This window comes from Diadema antillarum, unplaced genomic scaffold (assembly GCF_040938485.1).
Source record: "Diadema antillarum isolate AM-2024a unplaced genomic scaffold, OU_Dant_1.0 scf00000162, whole genome shotgun sequence".
NCBI lineage: Eukaryota > Metazoa > Echinodermata > Echinoidea > Diadematoida > Diadematidae > Diadema > Diadema antillarum.
Genome location: NW_027271051.1, coordinates 1,481,987 through 1,499,596, shown reverse-complemented (window position 1 = coordinate 1,499,596; position 17,610 = coordinate 1,481,987).

Genomic DNA, 17,610 nt, shown 5'->3' with positions numbered 1-17,610 from the left:
TGCATGTAAATCTGTACAGTGTAAACAACAATAATTGAAACCTTACAGTATAACGATACATTGAAATGGGTGCTGGGTATACTTGAAAGTGAAATATCAATATGCACTGTGTGAAAAACGGAGGAACCCACTGAAAAGACATGCTTGCTAAGTGTAAGCCCCTCTTGAAAAAAAAAAATCATCTTTTTCTTTTTTTTACGGTGTATCCATGATTAGATTGACGGAACTACTTTCAAGAGCAGAACCTTGGAGCACTCTCATGTCATGAACTCGCAAAGAAGATGTACCATATATCAAGGAGCTTCCAATTGAAGCTCCTTGCATTGTATAGAGTTTGGTCCATGGATATACGACCTTTGTACCCAGGGAGGTTTCGTCAACTAACAGGTCAACCAGACTCCTCTATCCTTGCTGAATAAAGGGGGCGAATTTAAAGCTTAGACTAACAAGATACTACATGATACATGAAGACTTCAAAACTATGTGCTTTTATCATTACACACCTTTAAAATATCTGAAGTTGCCAATTCCTACAAACCAAAGAAAAAGAACAAACAAACAAATACCGTTATCCTCGAATGCATTGCCATGAGATACCGCAATACAATCTCTTGGATGCTTGCATCTCGATGTAACGTGCTGGATGGCAGCACAAGCATGGTATGACTGATTTTTTTTTCACTGCAATTCACCCCCAAATTGGCACTTTGGCAATGAATCGATCATTTATTCAGACAAAAATAGCTTCACTCCGGATGAAATCACTTACCTTCACCTGGAACAGCGATTATTTCGTGTCCTTGCCAGGCCAGTTCAGTAAACGAGAAGTTGTTCGCGTGATGTGCTTCGGCAGAAACCCTTCCTATTCCCACCCCGAACCGTTTCAGCGCGGTGACGGCGTTAGTCCAGTAGACGTACCCATCTTGATAGGCCAGTCCGTTGATCACGAGTTCGTACTTCCGGACGAGGACGCGTCGGTGTTTTCCGTTCAGGCCAATGACACCAATCGTGGAGTTCTGTTTGGACGAGGCGTAGAAGATGCGCTGGCCTGGATACCGAAAACAACAAGAAGAATGACAATTTTCAACACTAACTATACGCCGACACAATGTCAGGATCTCGCGCTGTTGACAGCTCTGTCAATTCTGTGCATATATCATAAATATATATATATATATATATATATATATATATAATTTCTTAAAGCTAGTTTTGTCAATTGATCAATTATTGAAGTTTAAATGAATTTATCCATGCGAATTAGCTCATAATTCAACAACAATATGTCCTTGTGGTCACTATTACCTCTAGATGACCATACTCGCTGCATAGACATAATTATAATCTCAATGAAATGAACGACTTGACCACAATTATAAGGTCTGACACGCTACACAAGACGAAAACAAAACCAAATAGGATCACAATACAATATTATCTGAAGCACGGCTTTATTATACTAGTGGGCCCCCTATAACTAAATTTAACTTGACCTTTAAAAACTGATATCAGTACAGTTCACTACCATATAACCAACACGGTTATATCGATAACGAACACGTTTATATCGAAATTCCGGTTATAACTACAACGAAGTAAAAATTCAGGCCCAACATTATCCGCTCTTTGTATTTTATTGTTTATTTGTTCGGTTGTGATGAATCTTCGACTTAAGGAATGAAAACCGCCGGTCTCGAGGACTACGTTACAATGGGAGTCGACAGTATGTATAGCTATAATTACTGATAAATCTTGAAAAGCATTGCCGGTATGTTTTACGTAATAATGGTAACATGAATCTATCACCCTTGAAAACTGAGGAACTGAGGTTTAAAAATAGGACTTTATATAATTTTATGCCAACTCTGTCATCGTTGGGCTGAGCCTGAAGCAGAATGCTATAGGAACATACTGTGTGGGTCTGGACTTAATAATTATGGCGTTTTTCTATGCACATCACATTTTCACTTGGCAGTCCAAGGGGGGGGGGGGGGAATAAACCTCTAACCCCCCTGGATCTGCCACTGATATTCTCCGCCTTACCGTGTGCATCCCAGGCGATCACGAGATCGCCTAGCTTCTGTTCCCTGAGCAGCGTATTCTGTTCACTTCCGTCCAAATTCATCCGTATGATCTCACCAGAGTAGGTCGACGCCAGAAGGAACTGGGTCCTAGATCGCGTGAATGAATTTTATTCGGAACGAATCATTGGTCAAACGTGAATATGAAAATTTCATACTATCATCTTTATCTGGAGGAAGATAAACGGACTTTAAAGAATGCCAAAAGACATCGAACTACGCAAATCACATTATTTCAAAGCAGTTAAACACTGAATGATTATGAACAGAAAATTTTTTACGTTTCAAGTTATCGGCACCAGCTGATGTTATAACAATGACTTCAAAGCCCAAACTTCATTGGTTGTCGCCTTTTTTTACCTTTTTCCCCTTTGAAATAGCCGTAAGGTATAATGAGAAAAACATACACAAAAAGTACATGAAGTGCCTAGTAGATAGAAATCTTAAAACATCACGTTATTTCTTTTTTGGAGGTCTATTTGGCAATACTCCATCAAGTCTCCCACTGCATTATAAACATTGGATGGTTAGACACAATGAATCCAACATACAGAAACAGTGGTCTCGCAATGGTCATTGTACACACTAAGAAATCAGGGTTCAATTTGGGGTTGAATTTGACCCAATGCACCCTTGCGTGGACTAGGGTTGAATACTTAACTTCTATGGGTGCTATTTACTCCGAATGGGGTTCACCTTTGAGAAAGTTTAATTTTTGAACGTCTCCAAATAGAAGAGTTAGTCTGCTACAAAAACCTAGATCGTAGTGTTGCGTTCAAACATGTTATGTTTTGTAATGCAGTATCAGTAGTGATTTGAATTGTGGATGATGTTCATCTTTAAGATTGCAAATCAATCAATATAAAGATGTTTGTTGGTGTTTGATAAAATGAAATAGCATTTTTTGTTCGTGCCAGTTTCATAAACAGTACGTGAGCAAAGACTAACATGCCAATCCCGGAAATTAACCAATCACTCACATCAGAGAAGACGATCGAGGCATACAGCGAGCTAGCTATACTGTACAGTATGTGTATACGTGTCACAAAGCAAAGCGTCGCGACACTTCACTTTCATTTCGTTCTAGAACTCCCGTGCAATTGCATTGAAGCGGGGCTTTTTCGTTGCAAGACTTGCTGATTTATACAAGACTAAGGTGAGTAAATGATCACTTTGTAAATCATGACATATTTGGGTTGCTTCTGTACGGCTAGATCCTTCAATTCTTCGGTAATAGGCCTAATTTCAATCGTTTGTCGTGCCGTTCTTTGTTACCACGTTCACGCGTGTATTAATACACTGTATGCAAAATCATATGACCTATAAATGGGAAGTAATACGGGCCTCTTTACGGTTACTACTGCTTGCTACTGCCATTTAGCAGAGTTACCAAGTCTCACGCATTCTGAGTGAGACTATCGACAAGAAATAAGGCAAAACAGTTTGCATTGTTTAATTTAATGGTAGTTTAACGTATAGTGATTTGTGATACTGTTTCGTCTTCTATTGCATGTGCTTATATGAGACAGTCTACAGAGTCAGTAGGCTATTAACTGCTGCGACCTGCCCGAACTCGAAGCGTTCAGGCTCCCACAGTGTACAACTGTGTATGGGACTAAGACTCGATCGCGCCCTGTCACTAGTCATATCTGCATGCCCCTGATACAGTCTGCATGATAAGCTGTGTGAGAGTCGCGGTCGGCGGTGACACACATGATACGGATACCGGTGATTGAAACACTGAATGAGAGAATGTGCATTAAACTGTACTAAGGCAGAGGAGGTACAGCTAGTAATCATCAGTGCGAAAGAAATTCCTTCTTACTTGGGTTTGGTTGCACAGTGCCGCAGTCAGTACCAAGTACCACAGTAGTGCAGACTGAGTACAGTAAAATCCTATACTGGTATAATAAAGTTTCTTGTACGGTATATAGTGGCCGACTAGCTAGACTAAAAGGTTTAGCTGTGTCAGTGTGGCAAGGGTGTGAAGCTGATGATACCGGTACTGATTATCAAAAAAAAAAAAGAAAAAAAAAGAGATATTTCAAGTAGATCTACAGTACATGTATAAACTTAATGGCCAAAACTTTATATCTATGGACATGGTGAACAACAGTCGATCATAATTATACTGATTTCGAAGTGAAAATACAAGTTGCCAGCAGCGTTGTACGTCATGTAGCAGACTAGTACATTGTATTAAGTGTGAGCAATCTATATAATAGCCTATTGACATCACCATGCGCTGTGCAGACATCATTCATCTACATATTAAACTGGTGGGTGGTGGTAAATTTGAGGTTACAATTGGTACCCGTACCGGTACAACAAATGTACGTTACTCAGACCCTTATGCTTTGTATCGCATTGATGTCACTGTTACCTGCAGATTTGTTATAGGGCCTACTGCACATGAACAGTTCAATATAAATTCAAATTTCTGTGTTACCATTGCAAGTTTCTTTCTTTTTCCCCTTTCTTTCTTTCTTTCTTCAGGTCAAAGGTGTTTGAAGCATCCTTGTCCTTACAGCAAATGAAGGATGTTGTTTGTATGGACTATGCTGCGCTGAACTGCATCCTACTCCCTGGGAGTATTCTCGGTATGAAACCTGATGTCAAAGCTTCTTCTCTACTTGTGACACCAAGGCAAAGGTGAGTTTTCTCTGCAGGCCAGGAAAATGCACTTTTGCTCCCTTTGATATAAAAACTGTTTTCTTATGAATGTTGCAAATGCAGCATTAATTATCTGTAAGAGTTGCAAAGATCGAATGGTTAATCTTGTAAGATTAATTGCAGTATGCCATGCAGAGTCTTTGTATCATGCACTGTTGGCGGAAGGTTTTCAAAAGTGGGGGGGGGGCACTTCCTAGTTTCATGAGCTAACAAGCAAAAAAAAAAAAGGCCTTGAATGCAACTTCTGGTGACACTTCCAGGTTTCAGCTTACAAGCAAAAAAACAAAACAAAACAAAACAAAAAAGTATTCAGCGCAAAAACAGATCCTTATGGTGCTCACACTTCCAGGTTTTTATCTACATGTATTTCTTTCTAGTGCCACTCACACACTTTCGGGTAAAGAAAGTTGGGGGGGGGGGGGGGATGGGGACCCGAAGTGGGGACAATTATAATGTTTTCCTTTGTATTGTGCCGAAAAATTAGGGGCCCGAGTCCCCCTGGTTCCTGAGGCCACGTATATAGCATCCAATTCTTTCTTGCACAGCTCTACATTACTGTTGTTTTTTAGTTGGATTATCAAAGATGACATACCATGTATTCGGTTTACTTTTGTACATGTGGTTAATAGATTTAATGCAGGAATCGCAACACTACAACGCCAAGGAAGAAAGAAACCTTGCCAACATTTCGCAAAGTCCGGAAAAGTCTGCTGCCATATGTCGCTGCCACCTAACCTGCAACTGACCTGTACTGGATCTGCCAAAGAACAATACTGTGAGTTGATCATGAGACTGCTGTGTCTCATTTTTTTTTTTTGCATTGTATGTTCAGATGTATTATTTATGGAACTCTTTAATGCATCAGTCTTTATACATACACACAGTGCACTCCTGTTCTGATAAATAACGTTACAACAAAATTGAAATTGAGGCCATAATGTTATTGGCTCTACATTTGTTGCTTTATTGTTTACTTGTTTGGTTGCAACAAAACTTTGATAAAACGAAAGAAAACTGTAGGCCCTGAGGACCTCATTATAACAGGAGTCCAGTGTATACTGGGCCAAATACGCTGTACCGAATTGCTGATGCAGTCACTGCATCAACATAAAAGGAGGATGATCCTGGACAAGACGTTTGTCCCAGTACTAGTATACGACTGGACTGGTCATCTCTCTTCTCTCAATCAACAGTTGTTCCCAGTTCAAGGTTAATCTGCATTTTTGCATTGAATGTGAAAACTCGGTACATGATCAGTATGACCTTTTTCATGGAGAGGGTTGATGGCCCTCACAAGTAATTTTGACTTCACCTGTTCTTCATTGGCATATATTTCATCCAGATGGCAGAGCATTTTCAAACTTTCAGTGTAGAGTGTATGGTCTATCAAAGTTCTAGAATTACATTGTACATGTAGTATAGCAATGTTTTGAGATTGTTACCCTACAATCAAATTTAAGCTTAAGAGGGTGTGTAGAGTGTGTTGTACTTGTGATTTGTCAGGAAAGTGCAACCCATAGAAATGTTCAATTTGGTGTTTTCCTTCCTCCCAGAAATTAATCTTCTCAATAAATGTATGATATATTGTACATTTTTGCATCACTATACAGAGGAGAGTGTAACACTTTTGTTGTTGTTGTTGTTTTCCCCCAGGTATTCTGCATGACTGAGGCACCTTCTTCAGCTGTCTTCGTGGAATGAATCGCTACAACTTCACTCAGTTCTACAGATGCATCCATGATGAAACCTTTGTCCAGGGCAATCAACTACAGTCTGAAACAGTCTTTATAAAATCAGTGTAGTATACTGGCAGGTAATATTGTATTGTGAAGAACACTTCATCAAATGATTTTAAAGAAATCACTGTAGAGTTACAACCCTGTGGCTACTTGTATCGTGATGAGTTAATACTTGTATCTGCTTTGCATTGTGTATCATCCTCTGCCTAAATGACTAAAACACTAAAAAAATGTATTGTTTTGTATGCTGACACTTTGTACAGTACTATCATCCTCGAGGTTGTTATAGAAATTCTTGGAGCTAGAGAAGTTTGGTTTTCTTGTCATTCTTGCTTATGAATATAAGCTGCATTTTGATGTTTTGGGTGGAAGATGATTTTAGCCTTGAGCCAGCACTGAGAATTACACTGTAGTACAGTGGTATCATTCAAGCTTTCTGTATAAAGCTGGACAATTCCTGTACCTTCCTGTTTTATGCCACTCCTATCCTGCCTATGCTATCCTACTATTATCTCTGAGTGTTCCTTTCTCTTCTATCATATCTCGTACAATGTGATTCTAGTTACAAATGCCATCCCTATATCGATGGAATAGACATATCCCCATACTTTGGGTTAATTGGATGCTGTTAGAGGAAGGAGGGGGGGGGGGGGGTCGGGGGTCCTTTTTCCTTTTTTGCTTGTCACAATTTGCATGTGTGTGTGTATTAGTGGTGTTGATTATTTATTTTATTGCAGTTTCAGCAAACTTGGTATCCTTCTTTTCCTTCTGTTATGTAACAGGTGAGGATACTAACCTTTACAATTATAGTATGTAAACATTAGCCATGTAAAGATGTGTTCACGGAAATCCTACCAATATTTGTGTACTGTGCTTTGATTACTTGTTAATGATCCTTCTTTTTTGAAGGTCTCTAGATATTAATCTTTAATTTATGAAGTATTTTCATTCATTTGCATATACATGTAGCTGGAAAGTATTGTGGCCATTTTGTTTCCTTCTATGCATGTGGAAACTAACCATGAAGGTTTTGTAATGTACATGTTTACCTTTTATTCAGCTGTTGTATTTTTTTACCTGAATTCACTGTGTTGTAACTGCTTGCAAATGCAACATCTGGAATTAACAGCTCTGCTTTCTTTAGATGATAAAAGTGTACTTTTTGCACAACGCACATGGATTGCAAATGTTTCATTTTTTTTTTTTCTGCTGGGAGAGATTTTTATGTTTATTTTTTGTCATAAAGAAATTCTTATAGGGAATTGAAATGATGTAATGATAATATAATGACAGATCTTTGATACATTTTTTTTTCATCAGGGAATATTGTTTTCCCTTATTTACAAAATTTAAATATACATTGTATTCCATTACTATATGAGTATATGTTATGTACATGTATTGTATTTAACTTTCTTAATTGTACATGTATTACATTATAATGCAAAAACTTGATTTGACTTAATTCTTTGTTTTGAATGATGAAAACCTAGCCTATGAAATTAATACATGTGCATTTTTGTGTGAATGCAGAAATGCTTCCATCTTGACAAATGAAAGTGACAAGTTTGTATGTACCAAATGATGAACTGTACTTAGATAATGTACGGAAATGGGGAATTTCTCTTTATTTAATTTTCCTCGTTTTTTATCATCCCAAGACTTTATTAAACAAACATGAAATGTAATCATCTGTGATGCAGATATGTTTTAATTTCTCTGTGCAAAGTGTGTGCCAAATATGAAGTATGAGCAGCATGTACAATGAATTGGTGGTGGCATTGTTAAGGAGTATGTGTTGGCATTGCTAAGGAGTATGTGTTTGATTGAACAACTCTGAACACTGTGCTGTACTTTAAGCTTGAACATCTCCATTATTTCAGCAGGATATATAATATATATAATATATATACATATTGTATGTAATATTGTATATAATATATATATATATATATATATATATATATATATATATGTCTATTTAATACATGCATGTATTCAAAATTGAACCCTCTGCGGTGCATCTACGCTCCCTGGTTTTTATTTTTCCTCCTTAATGGGTTACATATAATATATATATATATATATATATATAAAGTATATGTGTAACCCATTAAGGAGGAAAAATAAAAACCAGGGAGCGTAGATGCACCGCAAAGGGTTCAATTTTGATATCTGAAAAGTTCAAGAATTAACCCTTTTGGGTGGAAGAATGAACCTTTTTACAACCTTGAGGTTGAACAATGTATCCTTCAGAGGTTCAATTTTTAACCTGCCTGGGTGCAAAAAATAAACCTTGAGGTTCAGTTTTGAACTCAGAGGGTTCATTTTTATGATTTTCAATTTTCAATTTTCAATTTTTCAATTTTGAACCCCATAAAAAATAAACCTTGAGGTTCAGTTTTGAATTCAGAGGGTTCATTTTTATGGGGTTCAAAATTGAACCCTAGACAGGGGTTCAAATTTTGAGGGAAAAGGGGTGCTGCTATTGCATCACGCCTAGAGGTTCAATTTTGAACCCTGATTTCTTAGTGTGTAAAGATTTCAATACTTCCCTGCATGCACACCGTTTACCGACTTACCCACTAGTGTTGGACGCGACGATCACGTTTCGGCAGTCCACGTTGATGACGATGTCCGAACGGTTGCCTTTCAGATCCTTCCCCACTACTATGTCCTGACAGGCGGCATAAACCCGTCTTCCAAACTCATCAATGGCCAAGGATGATGGCGCGTAGCCTACGAAGGGATAAAGTTACAGAGGGGAATGAGTTTTCTCAAAATAAGAGATAAAAAACAGAGTATGTGTACCTGACAAGGAAATCTTATTAGTCGTTCTTCTGTACTAAAAATCAAATGTACATGTATTATGATTATTTAATGCAGTTAAAATCAGGGTAACTAGGTAAGGTTATTTCAGAGAAAGCGAGCAATGTTTAGGATGTTGACATTGCGGACGTAATTCCATCGAGCAAATTCAGTGTCTATGAAATACCAGAAACCAATTGCCGCTATTGACTTTTTCATAGCTTGTGTTCAACTATCATCACTCCTTCATCGCTAACACTCGGCCAAGTTGTTCCGAATCAACATAATGCATACACTACTGTATATGGCAAGTCGGAAGGAGAAAGATATCAAATCTATAACTTCGTTACGTAGGAATGTTCCTGAGATCGTTCCTTCTACCCAGTGCCCAGGGAGGTGGCACTTCCCTGTTCTACCCGAGTTTACGTTTCCCATCCCGTTTTACAGTCATTTTTTTTTATCTCGCTGAGTGGGATGCAGATGCACGTTATGCATGACAATTCGGTTGATTCTGGTATTCCGAAGGTTCGTCATTCTGAACAAGCAAAATTCGTTGATCTGAAAACAATCTTTTAAATTCCTTCGGAATAACGAGTTGCAGCCTAACATCTTGGGGTCTGGTCGTAACGAGATAAAATTTGCCCGAGTGAATTTCTTACAATCGCGGGCTTTTGAGATCGGTCCGGGAAACGCCACCAGTTCTGACCGATTCCCCGAGATCCAGCGAAGATCTTCCCAAACAAAGCCGTCGGATCCGAAGTAAAGCCTTTGCTGGACGGAGTCGAATGCTAGCCCCCTGATTGACGAGCCCGTGGTCGATGTGGAATCCATCACCATGGTGTCGTTGGGGTCGAACGATAGCGGTAGACGACTCGTTTTAACGCCCTCATCGTCAGCCACAACGAAGAAAACAGGTGATGGGTGTTTGAGGTCTTCCAACTCACTTCTCCATTTACCTGTTAATGCTGTTGAAAAACAGTAACCGCAGAATAAGAAATGTCATTTTCTCTGCGCCTTTCGCAGAATTTTCAAACTGCCTGTATACAGGTGATATTCATAGGGGGTTTTGCATTATTAGGTTTTTCAGTGGGTCCCCCATCTCCATCCTCTGATTGCTTTATCACTAAAATGTTATTTATTATGATCCTTTTCTGAAATATAATGTACCTCCCTTTTTATTGATTAACTGTGCTGAAATTCTTCAGTTTCACGTACACTGTGCATATGATTATGCTATTGATTATGTTGCGATGGAGAAAAAAAAATGAACTGAACTGAACTTAACCATTACTGTCTTTCTAGTGTTTGGCAGTGTGTACATCTGTGAAGTATTCTGTGAGAAGTTGTAACCAGTTTGAAACGGTTGTAAAGGCCACCAGATGGAATCTGTTTAAAGAATTAGAATATGAAGAGCTTGCTTCCAAAAGGCGCTAAATCATCATTTTTCAATGAATTTAGCGCCTCTTGGAAGCAAGCTCTTCATATTCAGTTGAGGCGATGACGACGCAACAGGTGTTGTACCAACAGACTAATCGAGAAATGAATACTTATAGATACATGACTTACGCAATGAGAGATTGAAGATGCCGTACGGGTTAATACAAAGGGAAGGGAGTTTTGGATTAAAAGCAACAACAGAAACAATAACAACAACATCATCAACATCATCATCAACAACAACAACAACAACACAATGTCGGATATCATTGCAGGTTGTGTTTTATTGAAAAGTTGAATTTAATGTTTCGAACATCACGTATAATCTGTGAAGTTAATGCGTATTGCATGAGTTGGTGGATTTACCATTTTCCAACTTCGATATTGTCTTGTTTATAGGGCCTACAAAGGGCCTATATACCTGCTGTGGAGGTAGAGCGGTTGGACCAATGTGACTTTGGTGTTCCATTTCTCACGTGACAGCCTAGTCTCGGATCGCAGCGGCACTTGAATCCTCGTCGCTTCTCAATACACACCTCATCCTCCGCACAAGATGTTTCCGTACAGTCTGCAGAAAGTCACAATTCGATTTCAAACTAACTTCTCCTCAAAATAAATCAATGAATGAGTTCTTTGACAGATATTAGACGATGTATTTGCATGAATAGTCTTTCATTTGGGCGATCTATGCCCCACTTCATAGACCATAATATTCTTCGAATACGAAATCTCCAATTTCTCATTGTATCCCCCCCCCCCCAAGACAGCAGTGAAGACGCTGAGAGCGCCCTTTAATAAAGACTATCGCTTATAACCAGCTAACATTAAAAAAAAAACCGAGATATTGTCGTAAGTCCCTCTGTTTCTGTGATAACTCATCTTTAGATTGTGGATTATAATAATATTGTGCAACCTCTTGTATTTGTTCTTTTTTTTTCGAGGAAAATAACGGACTCCTTTACATTAGATCCCCAACTTGTCCTTTGGAATAAGAGCGCATAGCATATACACGATGAACTATTAGCATGATCATCACTTTATAGAATATACCACTTTTACCAAATGGTGTTATATTCGATAGCCCACCCTCACTGAACCTTTGCAAAGTGTGATATCTACATCAAACGCAGGTTTCGGATGTACTGTCATCAGCTGCTTGGATCTCTTAAAAGTAACACAATTACCTTATGCAGTGGAGGGGACAACAGTTCTCAAAGTGGGCCTAATTGGCTGACTGTTTTTAAAATTTCACTTTTTAAAGATCAAGATGACAGTTGGAAAGGGTTCGACACAAACATGAAGATTATTGCGACAGCAATACCTCTGAACTTGCAGAAGGCTTTATTGACGCGACGCACCAAAACCATAGGACGTCTCGCGTTCCGACATTGACCGTCGAATATGGCACATGGCGAAAAGGCGGTATCGTTGGCAGCTATGCTGACTGCAAGCACACGGTCGAAGAAGAAGAAGGAGGGAAAAAAAAGGAATCTTAACGTACTTATTCATCACTACATACACTCTATCGGTGCAATGTATTGTCCTTGCACAGATATTCATCGTACCTAAACGGGAATCAATATTACTGATTTGTTATATCATCCCTGCCGCCCTCAACGTTTACATCTTAAAAGTGAAAAGGGAATCTAATTTGATTTTGTGACATCGCGCACAGACTTTACTATCATTTGATGTGATTTGATATTTCTGGATATTGATTGCTTGCGTCGATGCAGTATATCCTTGTTGTTTCAGAAAATTGTTATGTCATGTTAATCAATATTTATACATATTGGCAGGGTATGCGCGTTGTTGTTGTTGTTGTTGTTGTTGTTGTTGTTGTTGTTCTTGTTGTTGTTGTTTCGTTTTGGCTAGTTACTAACGTCAAATTTGGTATCAGACCTATAGCACACAGTAATAACCTCAAAAAACTTTACCAGTATGAACGTGCAGGAAAAAGAGCGAGCAAAATAAGATCCTACTTCCATGAATAGTTATGAAGGTTTTTAGCGTTCGCCTGAATTTTCATTACACGCAGTCGTTAGATTTATCTGGCTTGATTGGTTAATCTGTACAATGATTATTATATTTTTGCATTCTGCAGCTGCGGTAAAACAGTTAGAATGAAGCATGTAAACATGGTTAAAGATATAAATTGACATAGGTATAGACAATTTCGTAACATCGATGACCATTACTGTTAATACATGTAACGATATGTATGTAATCCTTCATAGATTTATATATCTATATGATTATAATATAAATCCCCACAGGAAAAGCGAAATTGTGCGATGGTAATTTCTAAAGGGTACTGATAGCGAAAACAGTCTGATAAATATAACATGAAATATTATGAAATTGGGAAGGTGACATAATTCTGATAATCACATTTTCAGACAGTCCGTTAAAAGAGATACGCAGATTTTGTTTGTTTGTTTCTTTGGTTTGTTCGTTTGTTTGATTGATTGTTTTTGCCTATGAGACAATATTGGCTGATTGTATATCATATAAATACACATAATTGATCAGATACCACATACCAGTATGTAATTATCATGATGGTGACAGCGGAAAATGGAAAATGGAAAAATGAAAATGGAGTTGTATTTTCTGATGAGCATGTTGTATACCCGGACTATTGAAGTTTTTGAAACAATCCTATATTGTCGTTCTATACGACATTTTCATTTCGTGGTACAAAACGCTTTACTATTATATCCAGAGAGTATTGTGAAATCGCTCGAGTAGTATCGGAAAACATTGACAGTTATATTGTATCCGGGGATAAAGACTGATCTTCCAGCTATCCTTCTCTAATCTGCACGTAAGGTCACTTTCATGTCGGAATAATGTTATAAACATGACTCGTCAAATCCCGCGTTATATGCTCGACAAACGTTTTGATCTATGTTTCAAGTTCAAGTTCGAATTTATTCGTTTTTCCACAATAAAATCATACAGACATAAATCTCACTTTCTTGAGTGACAGAAACAATGTATGTAAATTCGTACAAAGAAACCAACAATAATGAGAAAAACTAATAGTATCAATACATTGCAATTGTTGCAGAAGTAACGAAAATGAAAGAATTGTCAATATGCACTGTGTGAAAAAACGGAGGGACCCACTAAAAAGACAATGCTTGTAGAGTGTGGGCCCCTCGCTTGTAGAGTGTGAAACGGTATTTGAAATACCGTTTGCGCTTACCTGCAATGTATAAGCTTGCTGTTACGATGAAGAAAATCCCCTGAAAAAAAAAAGAAAAAGTGACAAGAAAAGATAACTTGTACATGCAAAACCAGTGACAAATAAAAAAATAGATAGTATAGGATAATTTGATAGCAAAAAGACCCCAAAAACCAACAACAACAACAACAACAACAACATCAACCGCATCAAAACCCATGAAATTAAAAAACAAACGTTGATGAGTTACACATGTTCTCCTGGGTTTAATTGTCATTTTAGAGTTAAAATCCAACTTGAAATCGCGGCCAAATTTTATATTACATCCATCGCATTTGGATTCAAATTTCATTCGGTTTATTCCACATCCAGACAATCAGCATGTAACAATCAAATATGAATAAGAAAACATACAAACTAATATATAACGTAATGACATAAGTTATTATACAACAACAAATAGTCAAATTGAAATAACGGATGTGAGAGACAAGAAAAAGCCATTTGCATATCTTTTTCCCCTACAAAACTATGAATTAGAATTGGAATAAAAAATATTGCCGATAACACAACTATAACATACTAACTATATACTATATACTGGCATACGTACATTCATATAAACATAAACACTTAATACTGTGTGTGTTTATATTGTATGTATGTATAAGTTAGTATATTCACGCTTTCCAGTCTTATTTCAGGCATCGATAAAATATAATTCAAGTCAGGTGTACAAGTTGCCGTCGAAAGAAAGAGAAACTGCAATCGAACAGAATGTTTGAAGTTTTGTCAAAATCGAACTGAAAAAAGATGGGCCTATATGTCCGTTTGCTTTTACTCAATTCACTATAAGAGGAGAACTATACCTTTAGATATAATAGGCACATTCATGAATGCATCAACCTGCAAAAACATTGTATCACTTACCTTTTGAGGCATAATGGCAGAGGGTGTGATGGGTGCGGATACCATCAATAAGTTGCCTGCTCCTCGAAAAAACAAACTTGTCTCCACGAAATGCAGAATGATATGAATATATACGCAAGGTTCGAGGCGCTTATTTTTCTCCTCTTCTTAGATAGAACCATCGGATACCATCAAAAAGTTGCCTGCTCCTCGAAAAAACAAGCTTGTCTCCACGAAATGCAAAATGATATTAATTATATATACGCAAGGTTCGAGGCGCTTATTTTTCTCCTCTTCTTTGAGTCAACAAAAGAGTACCTCTCAGCGCCCATGAATAGAACAGACCCTGCACTGTATACAATCCAGGGTGTATCTTGAATTTTATGAAATCACGCACAAAGAAAATCGATTAGAAATGCATTGCCTCAGTGTACTGAGAGATGCGAGCATTTTGTCAAAACAATCGATGCATTGATTTTGTCCTTTAATCGCAATTCATCTTCCGCCGGTAAAGAAATGAATTCTTTGTCGACAAGTGAATAGCCTGCGAGGATATACAAAATAAGAGCCAATTTTCCTTTCATCTCGTCTTTCCCTCGCAAGTTCAAGGAGGATATATTGATCACATTGAATATGGTAGCCTGGTGTTGCAACTTCAAGTGGCGTAATTAGCCAGTTACCCTCCCCCTCCCTCTCTCTCTCTCATTATTGTATTATATATATATATATATATATATATATATTAATCCGCACGCTTGTCTGTCTGTCTGTTTGTCTCTCGCTTTCGATTATGAAAGAAAAATACGTAGATAATGACATTATCTTCACTCTTATGTGGATTGTATATAAGATCATGGCATAAGACATCTAGATCGTGCGCTTCCCGAAATTCGATACGTTAACTGTGATGTGGTAAACTTTCGTATGCTGTGCTTTCTTTAGCTCATGAGTAGCTTTTCTGTAGATTTCCGCGTTTCATGATTTGTTTTTGCGGATCCTAACACTAACATAATGTCAAAGACTGAAAGTGTTCCCGCTACCTTCCTCGTCCTGCTTTAGATATACGATCCTTTCAGTGCCAGGGACTTTGGACGGAGTACTACTATTCGCTGTGAGGTTGTCTGTGCCAATTAGAACTATAGGCGCACAAGGGTTAACGGGTTTACTCAAGAATCGCTAAATCTATATGGAATCCATCAGATTACAATATCAATGAACGGTAGACTCTTTCATCTGCCTTCCTCCGTAGACGCTGATCTCCCATTCCTGAATAAGACTCGTTGCTTTTCATTGGCGTTTGCTTTTCCTTCCGCTCAGGGCCACGATGGGTAACATGTTAAATAGCGGAAATGCCTGGAAGGATCAACATAATTTGTTTTCTTTAGTTAGTTTTCTATTTATTTCCGTCACGTTCATCATTTTGTACGTTATTGCAGTTCGGCAACAAACTTAAGAAAAAAGGAAAAAAACTTCTTCTTTCGTTTTGCTATTAATACTCCCTGAGGGATTAACAATAGAGATCACTGTCTTGGTTTGGTAAACGAAATAAAAGGAAGGACCCACGGGAAGATGACAAAAGATGAAAGCCTGATACAATCCACCCCTGCTACAGAAAACATCATTCAAAACAATACTAGAAATGAATGCCTAAACATAGAAAAAATCTCAAACACCCCTGTCAGCTAGCGTAGGCACAAATAGGTGAATCAGAAACACGTTTTCCTGATAGTAGTTATAACAAACAAAATGGGCATAACTCCAACTCAAGAGATTAAAGGACTTGTATAGTTTTGGTCGAGACCGAACTTCAGGTTCCAGCATTTTTGATGAGATAATGAGAAACCTCTTATAAAATGTGAATGAGGATGTAATTCCAAGAGGAATTCAACATTTATTTGATGAAAATTGGTTTTGAAGTGACTGAGATATCCAAAACAGAGCAATCCTAATAAAAGGCGGGACCCACCTTTAATTACGATCACTTTGTATTACTTTGTTTTTTGATGTCTCAGCCATTCCAAAACCAATTTTCATCAAATAAACTTTGAATCCCTCTTAGAATGGTATGCTCTGTGCTATTTTAAAAGTGGTTTCTTGGTATCTCACAAAAAGTTAAAAGCCCAATCCTCATCTCCACCAATACTACACCATCCCTTTAAAGAGTCACTCTCTGATTGAGGGAAGTGAAGAAGCAATTTTCAAACTGAAGCGCCACGCGTTATCATTGGACAAGACAAGCGTGGAAAGGTGTATTGTGATCCTGATCAGCTGTTTCCGTGCCATTTAATCTCCCCATGAGTCGCCGTGGCGCTGCGGGATTGACCGGACATGACCTATCTTGCGTCCTTGTCACGTTTTAGCAACGGCATTAACGCACGGCTTTCAGTCAACGCTGCACTTTCCATGTGTTTCAGCGCGGAACTACTCTAGCGTTTCTAGTGCTGCAGTGTATTGTGAGTCTCGTCCGTCACAGTGTGGCTAACTTCAGGACAAGGAACACTCGAGGAGCCTGTAAACGCGAAGTCTGAAGTGACTACGTTACATTATAGTAGTCCGTTTATAATAGTCAGTAGATTTACTCTACATAGGTATGCGTGTGGAAGGATGACGTTTGTTTAAAAGGAAACACGACCGATGTTTGCCGTGTGTTGAACAGCGAAGTTATGCTTGGCAGACGATCGATGTGTTGTCATCAGTGGCACGTGCCTAACTTCGTTGAGGGTCTGGAATGGGTGATAAACTACTACGCAATCTGTCACTTTTGATGTCGCTT